This window comes from Passer domesticus, chromosome 1 (assembly GCF_036417665.1).
Source record: "Passer domesticus isolate bPasDom1 chromosome 1, bPasDom1.hap1, whole genome shotgun sequence".
Classification (NCBI taxonomy): domain Eukaryota; kingdom Metazoa; phylum Chordata; class Aves; order Passeriformes; family Passeridae; genus Passer; species Passer domesticus.
The window spans coordinates 43,955,985-43,969,360 of record NC_087474.1 but is presented as its reverse complement, the minus strand read 5'-3'; the positions used below and the strand labels follow the sequence as shown (position 1 = coordinate 43,969,360).

The 13,376-nt window shown below is 50.4% G+C and overlaps 1 long non-coding RNA gene across 7 annotated transcripts in view; it reads left to right on the top strand.

Moving 5' to 3' along the window:
* LOC135298884 (uncharacterized) overlaps nucleotides 1-11,656 on the top strand; it is a 73,146-nt gene extending 61,490 nt beyond the window's left edge. For 2 of the 7 annotated variants that reach the window (XR_010360954.1, XR_010360948.1), the window contains 2 exons: nucleotides 5,992-6,138; nucleotides 9,469-10,817. This is a non-coding gene — a long non-coding RNA (uncharacterized LOC135298884). Of the gene's footprint in view, nucleotides 1-3,612; nucleotides 3,899-3,939; nucleotides 5,897-5,991; nucleotides 6,139-9,468; nucleotides 10,818-11,378 lie in introns of those variants that run through there. The other 5 variants (XR_010360950.1, XR_010360953.1, XR_010360951.1 and 2 more) reach the window with 5 other exon arrangements.
* The last annotated feature ends 1,720 nt before the right edge of the window (nucleotides 11,657-13,376 follow it).

The following is a 13,376-nucleotide window of genomic DNA, read 5'->3' as shown; positions in this document are numbered from 1 at the left end:
GATGTTAAGCTCTCTACCACAGTGCTATCTTTATGGAATGCAAATCAAAATTAAATGCCCTTATGGCAGGAGAGTGTGCCCTGACAAAGAGCTAGGCAGGAATTCAATTTTCAATGAGGTATTGCCAAGGGAAAGTAAAAATAGAAATGGTATTTCATATAGGAATTTAGCCAGTATATTTAAGTTACCAGTCTCAAGGCTTACAAAAACAACCTTAGGCTGGTGAAAGATGGCCTAAAAATTTGCTAATGTGGTTAACCATAGCTGTGTTAAATGCAATGTGACCTGCAAAGAAATTTTTTAGCTGCGAAACACATTGAGAAGTATAATTTCCTCCAGAAGAAAATTTTAAAATCTTATGAAAACAAATTGGGTTTCGCTGTGTTGGCAATCTCTGTTCCTAGCCCAGAAAGCCACAAATGTCCTAGGCTGCCTGGAGATGAGTGAAGAGCAGCATGTCAAGGGAGGTGATTCTGCCCCTCTTCACCATTTTTGTGAGACCCCACATGGAACACTACACATATTTCTGGGGATACCAGCATAGGAAGAATTCAGATCTGTTAGAATGAGTAGAGAGGGGAGTGACAATGTTCCTCAGGAAAGTGAACCACCTCTGTTATGAAGGTGGACAGAGAATGTGTTACAATCTGATGAGGGAGAGGTGCCCCTGCTTAAATTAAGGAGCAACTAAGATCATATGATGACAAAATAGGGATATAATTTTACAAATGTTAGAATAAGAGATAGAAAGAAAAAAGAAAGTGGTCTCAGAGACCAAGACAGTAGAAGATAATCAGGTAAAGAACTAGATGATCCTAAAGGCCTTTGCCAAATGAAACCATTCCATGATCCTAGATGATGTGTGGATGTGTATTTTAACTTGATATCACCATTATTATTATTATCGTTAAAATTTTCTTTATTAAATACTACTACTATTTCAAATTCTTCTTTCTCTTCTTCTTTGTCTTCTCCTTCTCCTCCTTCTCCTTCTTTTCTTCCTTCTCCTTCTTGGCCTCCTTCACCTCTTTCTTCTTCTTCTTCCTAGACTTCTTATGAGTATTATTTTCTACAACTATTACAATTTCTTCTTCTAATTCTAATTCATCTAATCTTTCTTCTTATTATTATTTCTATTCTTATTCTTCATCTTTCTTACTGTTATCTTCTTCTTTACTACTACTATTTCTTAATCTTCTAATTGTTATTCTTATAATATTATTCTTTTTATTTCCTTTAGATTTTGGGGGGTTTTTTTGGGTGTTTTTTTTGGCTTTTTTTTTAGTTTTTTCCTAGTTCTCTATCTTAAAGCCAACATTAGTTTGTTTTTGAAGAGCTGGGTGTGTCAGAGTCCTGCAGCGTGCTGTGAGGTCTAGGGAACAGCACCTCCTGTCTGACATGCTTTGGGGCTGATGCTGCTGGTGCCAGGTGCACCAGTGGGAGTGGAAGACTTCCAAAGTATCTTCCCACCAGGATGGTTGTCAGTAATGCACTGCTGAGCCACCTGGCCCCAAGTGCCACCCATGGTGGCTGGTTTGGGGCCGGCCCCATGGGTGAAACTTGGTCTTGAGGAGGAGATGCTCTTGGGATGCTCCAGAGCAGCCGGGGATTGCTGAGGCTGCAGGCACATGTTGAGGGAAAGGCAGCCCCTGTGGCTCCCTCAGGACGCTGGGCAGGCTGCGGGCCGGCCGCCGTCTGCGGGGCCGCTCCTGGTGCCAGCAGCGGGCACTAATCCTGGGGCTGCGGCACCAGGCAGGGGCAGCGGAAGAGGCTGCGCAGCGCCCGCAGCGCCCGCCTGAAGCGGGAGGGACGTTTCTTGTGGGGTCCCGGCTGCTGGCTGAGGGCCTGCGCTTGCACACGGGGAGAGGAGGCACAGAGCAGAGCTTGAGGGCACGGCTCCAGTTCCTGGGGCTCAACCCAAGCCTCCGCAGGGAAGGGCACTGGGAGCCTCTCTCCTGCAGCAGCACCCAGCAGTGGCGGTCTGCCTTCTTCGAGCAGCTCGATGACGCTGATGTCATCCCATTCGTCCTCCTCCTGCAGCAGGAGCTTGACCCCGATGCTCTGGGGGGTCACACATTCCCCGTTGTCCTGCTCGAGCTCTTTGGCACTCTCATCTTCCCAGCTGGACTGCACAGAGGGTCGCTTCCCATTCCCTTTGGGCACCTCCTGGCCAATGGAGTCTTCATCTTGGCCAAGCTCTTGGAGAATGAATTCTTTCCAGTCTGACATTTCTGGGTCCCTACTGACATCTTGGTGTGACAGCTCTTGCTTTCTGTACTCTTCCCAGTATGAGAGTGCTGACGAGCTCACAAGTGCTGCCTGGCAAAGCCATGGCTCCAAGCTTTCTTCCCCAAGAGAAACTTGTTTGTAGCTTCTGCCTTCTCCTAGGGACAGCTCTTGATCGCCACATTCCTCCCAGTCAAAGAACTCACGACAGCTACTGGCTTCTCCATGGGACAGCTCTTGCTCCCTGAAGGCTTCCCCTTGGCACATGCCCTCATAGCGAGTGGCATCTCCTTGGAGCAGCTCTGGCACTTCCTCATCTTTGCGTGGGAAAAGCTTCAGCTCCCCAGCCAATACTCCCTCCTCAGCCACTTGCTGTGCCAGGACTGACCCACTCCCTGCCTCCTCCAGCTGCTCACAGAGGGCCAGGGCTGGCAGCAGGCTGGCTAGAGGGCGGGGGAGGCGGCCAGGGCTGGAAGCAGGGGCAGAGATGGGGACCAATTGCCTTTCTCTTGGAGCTGCTGCTTCTTGTGCAGCCACGCATTGCTCCAGCTCCCTCCCTTCCTCTGGCTGCTGGCCACATTCCTGCCTCTGTGGCAAAGCCTGGCTGCTGGTCTCTGAGTTGATGTGCTGGGCCAAGTCCAGCAGAGCCTGGCTGCCTCCTTGGGGGCCCTCTCTAGCAAAGACTGACCTGTCAGTCTCTGCTGTTGGCACCTCCTGGCTGAGCACAGGAGAAGCTGGCTCCTTTTCCAGCTCGGGAGCCAGCGGCCTGGGGAACTCCTCCTCCTCAGCAGTACCAGGCATGGCAGCAGCAGCTGCCGGCTCAGTGTGCCGGGGCCTCTGAGGGCCAAGAGAGGCGCTGGGCAGCTCACGGGCTGCCTCTCCCGGCACCTCCTTGCCCACACTGCTGGGAGAGCTGGGCCCCACCTTAGCACCAGTCTGGGCACCTGTGTTCTTCTCTGGGTGGAAGAATTTATCCCTGATCTTGCCTCTGATGCCTTCTGCCCATTGGGACAGGCCCTGGCTGCTGCCATGGTCTTCCCCTTGGCACGGCTTTTGTTGGCTCATGCCTTTTTCTTCTTGGGGCAACTCTGGGAACGGTTGTTCTACCCACAGGCCAAGCTCTTGGCCACTAACACTCCCCCTGGAGAAAGCTCTGGATGCACCTGGTATTGCCGCTCTTGGTCCGCGGTGACAAAGGGCCCCTCCTCCTCTTCCTCCTCCTCAGTCTCCAACTGAGCTAGGGCTAGGACTGAGCCACTCCCTGCCGCCAGTCGCTGCCTGCTCAGGGCCTGGTTTTCAGCCAGTCGGGCAAGGGACTGGGTGCCTGCCTGGGAGTTGGGCTTCACCTTAGCCTCCTGTGTCTCAGACGTTTTCTAGCCCTGAGAGATCCCGGGAGCTGCTTCCTCCTCACGCAGCGGCTCTCACGGGACTGGGCACCGCAATGTCCCGCCTCACTGAGGGCCCTGACACAATGTGCCTGTGTCACAGAGGGCCACTCCCGGCACCCCTTGTCGTAGGTTAAGAAGGGAGTTTTTTGGGAAGTTGTGGTCAAACCAATCAGTGCTTGGATTTGAATATTGGCACCTGGTTTGTTCACTGAAGCTATGGACCGCCTCTGAGAACACAGGGGTTTAAAAGCAAGAACTTCCGGGAGAACTCTCTCTTGGTCCCGGTCCGTGAAGGAGCTCAGAGCTCCCCTGCCCAGCTGGGGCTGGCTGGGGGAGGGAAGCCATGCGGCCGGGTGAGGTAGTCCGGAGCCTCAGGCAGAGGAGGGGGGTGAAGGCCTTGCAAGATGGAAGGGTGGAAGAGCCCTGAGAAGCATCGGGGGCTCCCCCTATCCACTGAGAGATAGAGAGGGAGAGCCAGTGCCTGTGCTGCCTTGAACTTCGATATCATGGACTGGCAGCACGGCCGGCCAGAAGTGGGGGATGCAGCGAGAGAAGGTGCCCGGCAGCTGTGGGAGTTCTGGGCAGACAGAGGCAAAGATTTTAACCCCTTTGTTGAATAATGGAAACCTTACAAATACTGATTCTCCTGAATCAGAATGAGGAGAGAGAGATGAAGCATGACGAAGTGAGCAAGTGTGAGGAAAGTTGGTGCATGTGAGAGATGTCAGAAGAGGTGAGAAGAATCCTAGGTGGGAAGAGGTGATGGAGTGGCCTTGAGCTGGACTCTTTCTTGTATGGCCATGGACAGACCCGTGTTTTTCCTGTGACCCAGAGACTGTATTTAGGGGGAGGCAATGCCTTGGAGTCAAGAGTGAAGCAGTGGCGTGAACAGAGATGGCTGAGGAGGGTTTGGGATGTCCTCTGTCTCCGTGGAGGGGAAGATCTCTGTTCACGAGGCCCCTCAGCCCCAGGGGCTAAATTTGGGGGGGACTGGTGTCCCGAAGTTGAGAGACTGCTGCTTTTGGAACTGGGTGGAGCATCCTTAAATGGAGAAGCCTAAAAGGAGTCCTGGCCCATGTGCAGTGGTGAGAGCACTGGGGGGGAAGAAGTCACAAGGGCAGATGTTCTCTGGGTGATGCCACAGGTGACACGGCAACACAAGAGGTTTCAGTTGTGTTTCCGGGGGGAAGCCTGTGGTGCAAGGGGGGACCTCCTCTCTCCCTGATGGATTTGAGGGTTGATTATTTGAGGGGGATGATGGACTGAAATTTGACTATCTGAGAGATGGTGACAGGGTGGGAATCTATGGTGTTATTTCATTCTATGGAGAAAATGGAGGGGAGGAGGAGGAATGTATTTGGAGGGTTTTCATTCTTCATTCTTTGTCTGTTTCTTTTTCTTTAGATGTTATAATTAATAAAATTTGTTTCCTTTATTCCTAAATTGGAGCCTGCTTTGCTCTGTTCCTGATCACATCTCACAGAAGCCACTAGAGAAAGTATCTTTTCATGGAGGCACTGGCACTGTGCCAGAGTCAAACCATGACACCCCTTCAGCAGCCCAACCCACTGGAAGGGTCATGGAGCAGCCCCTGGATTTTGGCCTTCCAGCCCCTTCTTATGATCCTTTCATTAAAAGGGTCAGACATGCCTCTGCCCAAATTAAGGTGCCAATGGCATCAGATGCCCAAGCCAAAAGGACAGGTTTTACTGAAGGGAAAATGAGAGAACAAGACAGAGACAGAGAGATAGAAAAAGCGTGACAGAGACAGATGAAGTAGAAAATTTAACAAGTAGGATTTGATTTGTATTGTGTCACAGTTGAGTTGGTTGTTGTGACCTTGGGAAAGGGAGTTACTGATTTGCAAAGGGTTGGTCAATGTTCTTTGTGGGTTCAGGAGGGTCCAGGATAAAGTGGGGGTTGGTCCAAAGGGGCAGAATGACATCCAGAAACAGATTCAGCGCAATAAAACCAGTGCTGCAGAAGGAGATTGGATGAAAGACCTAACCAATCATTCGATGCCCCACAGAAATGATTGGTCAGCAATGAACGACAATAAAGACCAATAGGAACACCAGAAACTAGCCAATCACCGCGTGGATCCAAAACCCACCAATCCTGGACCTGAAGGGGGCTAATAAAAATAGGAGTTCTGTTGAGTTCGTGGTTCTTTTGAGGAACTCGCTTCCTTGAGAACCCAGTGTGTATGTGAGGTAGACACACTGTTGTTTTTTAGACTTTTTTTGTGGGGGTCTGAGCCTGTTTCAGGCCTTCTGTCTCCCGTAGGTCTTTTTTAAATAAACTAGAACCTTTTTTTCCTCTGAAGAAAGTCTGGCCTTGTTCATCTATAGCATCTTTTGGGACTTTTCTGCGATAGGTCATGCCTCTAAATGGTCTGGGGTGGCCAGGACCTGGAAGACGCGTCTGGCCACTTTTTTGGCTGCCAGGCACTGGACTACGTTGGGACTGTGAAAGAGATTGCTGCTTGTACCTGAGGCTACAGGGGAGACAACAACTCAAAAAGGTGAGAGCCCTCTGAGAGGGAGCGGGGCTCACGCTGCCTCCGAGCAATGTGAGTGGGGTTTAACGTGTGAGGGGTGCAAAGCGAGTATGTGTGAATGAGACGGGGGTTGAGAGTGCAGACTCCCAAAGCTAGCGTGGACTTCCTAGTACCACAGTTCCAGACTCCCACGAGGGGGCCAGGCAGGAATAGAAGGAAGTGAGTGTTGCTGTTGCTGAGTGTCTGTACCCCTAGGGACCCCCAGAGTATGGGAGATAGAGAGTACCCATCTTTAGCCGCACTTACCCACTTAGGCTCCTGTTCCTCCTTTGACTGGAGGCTCCGAGGGGTGGTTTGAGCCATTGGCCCCGAGGAAAGGGGGTTAGTGGGGCAGATTGCCTGGGGTGAGGGATAAAGTTCCGACCAGTAGCTCAAATCATCTGGAGGGCTGTTCCTCAGAGTTAGGCCTGGGGAGTCCACTCTCTGAGGAACTAGGGCCTTAGGGGTGAGAGAAAAACTCCTGTACGGAGACTACCAAATAAGGTGGCCACCGTGTAGGGGAGTGCCCCTTTCTGAGGCAGGGGAAGGGGAGGGTGCTCAACCTAAGGGGATTAGGTACCCCTCGAGCCAGGATCCCCTGATGGGGTCGTAGAGGGAGACAGCCTCAGGACCCTGAGCTAGGATCCCCTCGGCGGTGGGTCGTAGGGGTAGCTGAGCAGCCCAGACTTCACAGGTGCGGTGACCCTTGGGGAGGAGGGCCACCGGCTGTGGAAGGGCCCTTTCAGCTGCTAGGGCTGAGGGGAGGTTAGAACCTGCCTGAGTTAGGGATAATACAGGTGGGGCAGCTCCAGTGGAGCGGGTCACTCGCTTTTGCTTTTTGTGCTAGTTGTCGGAGCCCTTGAGGAGTGAAGTTCGGAGGTGAGGACGAGCCAAAAGTCCTCTGACTGCTCCTCACGAAGTGCTGAGTATAAAACACCGCATAGCGACTGCTCAGTTTGGTGAGTGGCTCGCTGCAGCCATTTTGTATTTTGCTGAGTGAGTGGTTTGCAGTGGCCATTTTATGTGGTGTTAGGTGAGTGCCTTGCAGAGACCATCTTATCCTTGGGTGTTGTAGTTTTGGTGCAGCGGCCATTTTGTTTAGTGTGTGTTAGGCCATGTGGCAGCCATTTTGAGTGATAGCAGTTAGTGGTGACTTACAGTGGCTATTTTTGTTTTAAATTGAAAAGAACTTCAGTTGGTTAAGAATTTGTGTTGTCCATCATTACATTTCCTTTCGGGTAGGGGTACCTTTGGAATTTGAGTTTATTAATTTTTAAAAGTTGTAGTTTGTGGCTGCAGAGTTGAGTGACAACCATTTTGTGTTGTGTGGTGGCCACTTTGTGACCATTGGTTTGGTGTACATCTTTGTGGAGTGCGAGTCAGCAATTATGTGGTATAGTGTATGGAAGACATTTTGTGAGAGTGTGTGGCAGTCAAGGTAATATTGAGTCTTAGACGTGGAAGTCATTTTGTACTACAGAGAACACCTTGAGATTTGCACAGGCCCAGAGTTAAAATCATTTTTATTATAGGCTGTGGCCATAGGTTGTTTTATTTCTTAGAATCGCCATATTTATTTAGTTTTCCAGTTCAAAGTATAGATATTGTTTCTCTTTTTTAATGAATTAATTTCTACATTTCGTTTCCTCTTTTAATTATATATGTTCACTTAAATTGCCATTTTTATTTTGACCCCCCCCGTTAAACTGCCATATTTATTTTGTTTCCCACACCAAACATTTCTTTAAATCACCATCTTTGTTTTGTTTCCCATGATAAGTAACCTTTTAAATAACCATCTTTATTGTGTTTTTCATGATACTTTATACTTATTTCCATTTCCTTGTTAATTATTGACCTTTATTCCTTAGAAGCTAATATTACTTAGGCAATTTCTGTACATAGAACTTCATTATGCAGATCATGTTGTAATACTGGCATATTAAACAAGTGTTTGAATTAGTTCAGTAGTATTTGGACTCTATTCTATTCTGTTAGTGTTCCGAATATGGGACAGTGTGCGGGGAAGAGTGCCCACAAGGGAAGAAAAGGAAAGGAAATTTTAAATAATATTCCCCCTAGTAGCCCTCTGGGCAAAATAATAAATATTTGGGATAATAACGAGGTGGTGAAAGATCTAGATAAGATAAAGATGATAAAATACTGCACAGCAGTCCGGCCCAAGGAGAGTATCGCAGAAGGACACGTCAATTGGCCTTGGTACAGAACAAGAGAGAAATGACTATGTGTAGCCTTGAATACATTTGTTAATATCCGAGGGGAGCCCTGTGATGAGGAGATCAGGTATGCTAAAGGTTGGTTAGGGAAAGAGAAGCAAGATAAAGAGGTAAAAGTGTATAAGGTATCCAGGGGAAAAGACAAAGAAGAGGCTAAGCTACCAGAGAGGAGGTGAGATCCTTTAGATCATCTTGCTCCGCCTCCCCCTCATGATCCCTTAGACCACTTCCTTCTCCTTCTGACTCCTTCTACAGCTTCTGACTCCTTCTACAGCCCATCTCCCTCCTTCTCCTCTGGCACTGTCTCCCTCAGTAAAATCTCCTGAAGCAGATGCAATACAGATTCCAGTATCTGCTCCTATAGGACTTTTAAAGGCACCTCAACCCTTTGCTCTAAGTTATCCTGCTCCTGTTATCCCTTCTCCTGCATCACCTCCTATCCCAAACATGCTAGATCCCACCCATTTCTGTACTGCTTCGGCTCTACAGATTCCCTCAAATACCTCGACACCAGCTCCTCGTGTTACTACCCCAACCACTCAAAGTATTCCTACCCCGATCCTGGCTCCTAAAACCTTTCAAAATACCCCTCTTTATTTTTCCCCCATATTTCAACCTATAACTCAAAGTACCTCTTCTCCTATTCTTGCCTCTGGAACCTTTCAAAATATTCCTTCGTATTTATCCTCTATGCCCCAACCCACTGAGGATCAAAAACAGAAGGAAAGCTTTGAAATGAAAGGTCGGGGAGTGAAGAACTCCTGGTGTTGTGATAATATAGAGGAGAAAAGGTTAACTGAATCAGATGAGTGTGCAGAAAGTAATAAAAAGTTATACATATAATACAAGGTTCCAGGCAAGGAAAATGCAAAATGACACAGGAAGGATTGAAAAATTATTTCCTTTGAAGGAAGTGCCTGTGGGAGGAGCCAGAGGTGGTATAGGTTTTGTAAATGCCCCACTGACTGCCTCTGAGGTTAGAAATTTCAAGAAAGAAATTAAGACCTTACTAGAAGATCCCATAGGCATCTCTCAACAATTGGACCAATTTTTAGAACCAAATCTCTTTACATATCAGGTGCAAAGAAATGTGAGCTAGAGAAATGGAAAGAAAGAGGAAAGCGGTCTCAGAGAGAGAACAAGAGAGCAGAAGGTAATCAGGTAAAGAACTAGATGATGCTCAAGGCCCTTGCCAAGCGAAATCATTCCATGATTCTAGATGATATGTGGATGTGTATTTTAACTTGATATGACCATTATTATTATTATTATTATCATTTTAATGATTTTCTTTATTCAATACTACTACTATTTCAATTTCTTCTTTGTCTTCTTCTTTTTCTTCTTCTTCTCCTTCCTAGACTTCTTATGAGTATTGTTCACTATACTATCAAAATTTCTTCTTCTAATTCTTCTAGTTATTTTAATTCATCTAATTCTAATTCATCTAATTCTGCTTATTATTATTCCTATGCTTATTCTTCTTCTTTCCTACTGTTACTTCTATATCTTCTTCTCCATTACTACTACTATTCTTAATCTTCTTTTCTTTATTATTCTTGTCCTATTTTTTTCTGCTTTACATATTTTCTTTAGATTGTTAAAATAATTTTTGATTTTTTAAGCTTTTTTTGAGTATTTTTTTTTTTTTTAGATTTTTTTTTTGGGCTTTCTTTCTATTTTTTCCTAGTACCCTTCCTTATAGCTGATATTAGTTTGTTTTTGAAGAGTTCAGTGTGTTAGAGTCCTGCAGTGTGCTGTGGGGTCTAGGGAACAGTACCTCCTGTCTGTTCCCATTCCTCATGGATAAAATGCCACAGGATCAGCATGCTGTCCTTTCCGGGTTAGAGGAAATGGCCTTGGATTCCAGCAGGGGGGGCTTCTGATAAAAGATCAGAATCACTTGTTCCCCCTGCCTGAGTGGTCAGGCATTGGAAGGAGTTGACTTGGCCGGTGTCGGAGTCACTGTTCCTGGAAGTGTCCAGGAGTTGTCTTCATGGGGCACCTGGGGACATGCTTTGGGGCTGATGCTGCTGGTGCCAGGTGCACCAGTGGGAGTGGATGACTTCCAAGGTCTCTTCCCACCAGGATGGTTGTCTGTGATACACCGCTGAGCCACCTGGCCCCAAGTGCCACCCATGGTGGCTGGTTTGGGGCCGGCCCCATGGGTGAAACTTGGTCTTGAGGAGGAGATGCTCTTGGGATGCTCCAGAGCAGCCGGGGATTGCTGAGGCTGCAGGCACATGCTGAGGGAAAGGCAGCCCCTGTGGCTCCCTCAGGACGCTGGGCAGGCTGCGGGCCGGCCGCCGTCTGCGGGGCCGCTCCTGGTGCCAGCAGCGGGCACTAATCCTGGGGCTGCGGCGCCAGGCAGGGGCAGCGGAAGAGGCTGCGCAGCGCCCGCAGCGCCCGCCTGAAGCGGGAGGGACGTTTCTTGCGGGGGCCCGGCTGCTGGCTGAGGGCCTGCGCTTGCACACGGGGAGAGGAGGCACAGAGCGGCGCTTGAGGGCACGGCTCCAGTTCCTGGGGCTCAACCCAAGCCTCCGCAGGGAGGGGCACTGGGAGCCTGTCTCCTGCAGCATCACCCGGCAGTGGCGGTCTGCCTTCTTCGAGCAGCTCGATGACGCTGATGTCATCCCAGTCGTCCTCCTCCTGCAGCAGGAGCTTGACCCTGATGCTCTGGGGCGTCACACATTCCCCGTTGTCCTGCTCGAGCTCTTTGGCACTCTCATCCTCCCAGGTGGACTGCACAGAGGGTCGCTTCCCATTCCCTTTGGGCACCTCCTGGCCAATGGAGTCTTCGTCTTGGCCAAGCTCTTGGAGAATGAATTCTTCCCACTCTGACATCTTGGTGTGACACACCAGCTCTTGCTTTCTGTATTCTTCCCAGTATGAGAGTGCTGAGGAGCTAATGAGTGCTGCATGGCAAAGCCATGGCTCCAAGCTTTCTTCCCCAAGAGAAACTTGTTTATCGCTCCTGCCTTCTCCTAGGGACAGCTCTTGATCGCCGCATTCCTCCCAGTCAAAGAATTCACGACGGCTACTGGCTTCTCCATGGGACAGCTCTTGCTCCCACGAGGCTTCCCTTGGGACATGCCCTCATAGCGAGTGGCATCTCCTTGGAGCAGCTCTGGCACTTCCTCATCTTTGCATGGGAAAAGCTTCAGCTCCCCAGCCAATACTCCCTCCTCAGCCACTTGCTGTGCCAGGACTGACCCACTCCCTGCCTCCTCCAGCTGCTCACAGAGGGCCAGGGCTGGCAGCAGGCTGGCTAGAGGGCGGGGGAGGCAGCCAGGGCTGGAAGCAGGGGCAGAGATGGGGACTAATTTCCCTTCTCCTGGAGCTGCTGCTTCTTGTGCAGTCACGCATTGCTCCAGCTCCCTCCCTTCCTCTGGCTGCTGGCCACATTCCTGCCTCTGTGGCAAAGCCTGGCTGCTGGTCTCTGAGTTGATGTGCTGGGCCAAGTCCAGCAGAGCCTGACTGCCTCCTCGGGGGTCCTCTCTAGCAAAGACTGACCTGTGTGTCTCTGCTGTTGGCACCTCCTGGCTGAGCACAGGAGAAGCTGGCTCCTTTTCCAGCTTGGGAGCCAGCGGCCTGGGGAGCTCCTCCTCCTCAGCAGTGCCAGGCATGGCAGCAGCAGCTCCTGGCTCAGTGTGCCGGGTCCTCTGAGGGCCAGGAGAGGCGCTGGGCACCTCAGGGGCTGCCTCTCCCGGCACCTGGTTGCCACTCTGCTGCCACTCTCCCACACTGCTGGGAGAGCTGGGCCCCACCTCAGCACAAGTCTGGGCACCCACGTTCTTCTCTGGGTGGAAGAATTTATCCCAGATCTTGCCACTGATGCCTTCTGCCCATTGGGACAGGCCCTGGGTCCTGCCACGCTCTTCCCCTTGGCACGGCTTTTGTTGGCTCATGCCTTTTTCCTCTTGGGGCAACTCTGGGAATGGTTGTTCTACCCACCGGCCAAGCTCTTGGCTACTAACGGCTCCCCCCTGGGAAAGCCCTGGATGCACCTGGAATTGCCGCTCTTGGTCCGCGGTGAAAAAGGGCCCCTCCTCCTCTTCCTCCTCCTCAGTCTCCAACAGGGCAAGGACTGAGCCACTCCCTGCCGCCAGCCACTGCCCGCTCAGGGCCTGGCTTTCAGCTGGCCGGGCAAGGGACTGGGTGCATGCCTGGGAGTTGGGCTTTACCTTATCTTCCTCTGTCTCAGACGTCATCTAGCGCTGAGAAATCCCGGGAGCTGCTTCCTCCTCACGCAGCGTCTCTCACGGGACTGGGCACGCCAGGGCTCTGCGCCCCTTTTCCAGCCCTGTGGCAGGCCGTGGCTCTTCAGCAGCCCAACCCACTGGAAGGGACATGGAGCAGCCCCTGGATTTTGGCCTTCCAGCCCCTTCTTATGATCTCTGTAGTAGGCCTCAGGCCTGCACGGCCTCCTTGGCGGTCTGAGGCCTGATCTGGGAAGTGCCAAGTCAGCATGACTGGACCCTAGCAGCCTTCCTCCTTCGGACCCTGCTTATCTCTCTGTCAGCCCATAGGTCACTTTCCCCTTACCCTTACTATTGAACAGTTTTCAAAACCCCTGTAGGGGGTAAAAACCCCTGATTCTGCCCGGTTCAGCAGAAGAGCTGTCCCTGGAACCTTCGCAGAACACCCGAAGAATAAGAATCCTGCGGGAGCTCACACAGCCTTCTCCTCTCTCTCCCTGTGTCTGCTGCTGCAACACCTAGCAAGTTAGAGAGCTGATAATCACTAAGAACTGATAATCACTAAGAGCTGAAAGTCACTATAGCTTGCCTAGGTTGCCTGAGCTCCTGCTGAGCTATCCCGGCTTCGGCACTCCCTGCTGGGCATCTGCCCGGTGGGTTGCCGCCGGGATACAACTGGCACTCGAACCGCTTATATCCTGGCCCTGGAATTGAAATGCTGGACCTGGCATTTCAGAGGAGCAGCATTTCTTCTTGAAATTGTCACTGCCTTCGCTCGCCAGAAACC